The 1,979-nt window shown below is 42.4% G+C and overlaps 1 protein-coding gene and 1 long non-coding RNA gene across 2 annotated transcripts in view; both read left to right on the top strand.

The window, feature by feature from the left end:
* The window catches only part of LOC118420102 (probable xyloglucan galactosyltransferase GT14), a 10,751-nt gene that overhangs the window by 3,853 nt on the left and 4,919 nt on the right, over positions 1-1,979 (top strand). The gene's annotated exons all lie outside the window — the stretch shown is intronic.
* The window catches only part of LOC118419479, a 5,981-nt gene that overhangs the window by 955 nt on the left and 3,047 nt on the right, over positions 1-1,979 (top strand). The gene's annotated exons all lie outside the window — the stretch shown is intronic.

Here is a 1,979-nt window from a genome sequence, read left to right as displayed (position 1 = left end):
AAGACCAGGTAAGACACCGTACAGGTGAGTAAGGTGTGTTTCTTTGACTACAGACCAGGTAAGACACCGTACAGGTGAGTAAGGTAAGTTTCATTTGACTATAGACCAGGTAGGACATCTACAGGTGAGTAAGGTGCGTTTCCTTTGGCGACACACCAGGTAAGACACCGTACAGGTAATTAAGGTGTGTTTCCTTTAACGACACACCAGTCAAGACACCGTACAGGTAAATTAGGTGTGTATCCTTTAAAGACACATCAGTCAAGACACCGTACAGGTAAATAAGGTGTGTTTCCTTTGACGACACACCAGGTAAAACACCGTACAGATGAGTAAGGTAAGTTTCATTTGATTGTAGACCAGGTAGGACATCTACAGGTGAGTAAGATGCGTTTCCTTTGGCGACACACCAGGTAAGACACCGTATAGGTGAGTAAGGTGAGTTTTATTTGACAATAGACCAGGTAGGACATCTACAGGTGAGTAAGGTGCGTTTCCTTTGGCGACACACCAGGTAAGACACCGTATAGGTGAGTAAGGTGAGTTTTATTTGACAATAGACCAGGTAAGACACCGTATAGGTGAGTAAGGTGTGTTTCTTTGACTACAGACCAGGTAAGACACCGTACAGGTGAGTATGGTGTGTTTCCTTTGACTATGAAACAGGTAAGACACTATACAGGTGAGTAAGGTGTGTTTTGTTGACTACAGATTAAGTAAGACACCGTACAGGTGAGTAAGGTGCCTTTGCTTTGCCTATAGACCATGTATGGCATTATACAGGTGAGTATGGTGTCTTTCCTTTGCCTATAGACCAGATAGGGGCATTATACAGGTGAGTTAGGTGTCTTTCCTTTGCCTATAAACCAGATAGGGCATTATACAGGCAAGTAAGGTGTCTTTCCTTTGCCTATAGACCAGATAGGGCATTATACAGGTGAATAGGGTGGCTTTCCTTTGCCTATAGACCGGATCAGGCATTATACAGGTGAATAGGGTGCCTTTCCTTCGCCTATAGACCGGATCGGGCATTATACAGGTGAGTACGGTGTCTTTCCTTTGCCTATAGACCAGATAAGGCATTATCGGTGAAGTAAGGTGTCTTTCCTTTGCCTATAGACCATGTAGGGCATTATACAGATGAGTAAGGTGCCTATCCTTTGCCTATTGACCATATAGTGCATTATACAGGTGAGTACGGTGTCTTTCCTTTGCCTATAGACCAGATAAGGCATTATACAGTCAAGTAAGGTGTCTTTCTTTTGCCTATACACCAGATAGGGAATTATACAGGTGAGTAAGATGTCTTTTCTTTGATTATAGTTCAGATTGGGCATTAAACAGGTAAGTATGGTGTCTTTTCTTTGCGTATGAAGCAGATAGGGCACCATACAGGTGAGTAAGGTGCCCTTCCTTTGCCTATAGAGCAGATAGGGCATTATACAGGTGAGTATGGTGTCTTCCCTTTGCCTATAGACCAGATAGGGCATTATACAGGTGAGTAAGGTATCCTTTCTTTGATTATAGTTCAGATGGGACATTATACAGGTAAGTATGGTGTCTTTCCTTTGCCTATACACCAAATAGTGCATTATACAGGTGAGTAAGGTGTCCTTTCTTTGCTTATAGTACAGATGGGACATTATACAGGTAAGTATGGTGTCTTTCCTTTGCCTATGAACCAGATAGGGCATTAAACAGTTAAGTATGGTGTCTTTCCTTCGCTATAAAGCAGACAGGGCATCATACAGGTGAGTGATGTGCCCTTCCTTTGCCTATAGATCAGATAGGGAATTATACAGGTGAGTACAGTCTCATAGTGTCTTTCCTTTGCCTATAGACCAGATTAGGCATTATACAGGTGAGTATGGTCATTTGGAAAGACACCATAGTAACTGTACTCACCTGTATGATGCCTAATCTGTTTTATAGGCAAAGGAAGATATCTTAGTGACCCTACTCACCTGAATAATGCCTTA

Source organism: Branchiostoma floridae, chromosome 7, assembly GCF_000003815.2.
Source record: "Branchiostoma floridae strain S238N-H82 chromosome 7, Bfl_VNyyK, whole genome shotgun sequence".
NCBI classification, from domain to species: domain Eukaryota; kingdom Metazoa; phylum Chordata; class Leptocardii; order Amphioxiformes; family Branchiostomatidae; genus Branchiostoma; species Branchiostoma floridae.
Note: the sequence above shows the minus strand (reverse complement) of the source record. Positions and strands in the feature narration are given on the sequence as shown.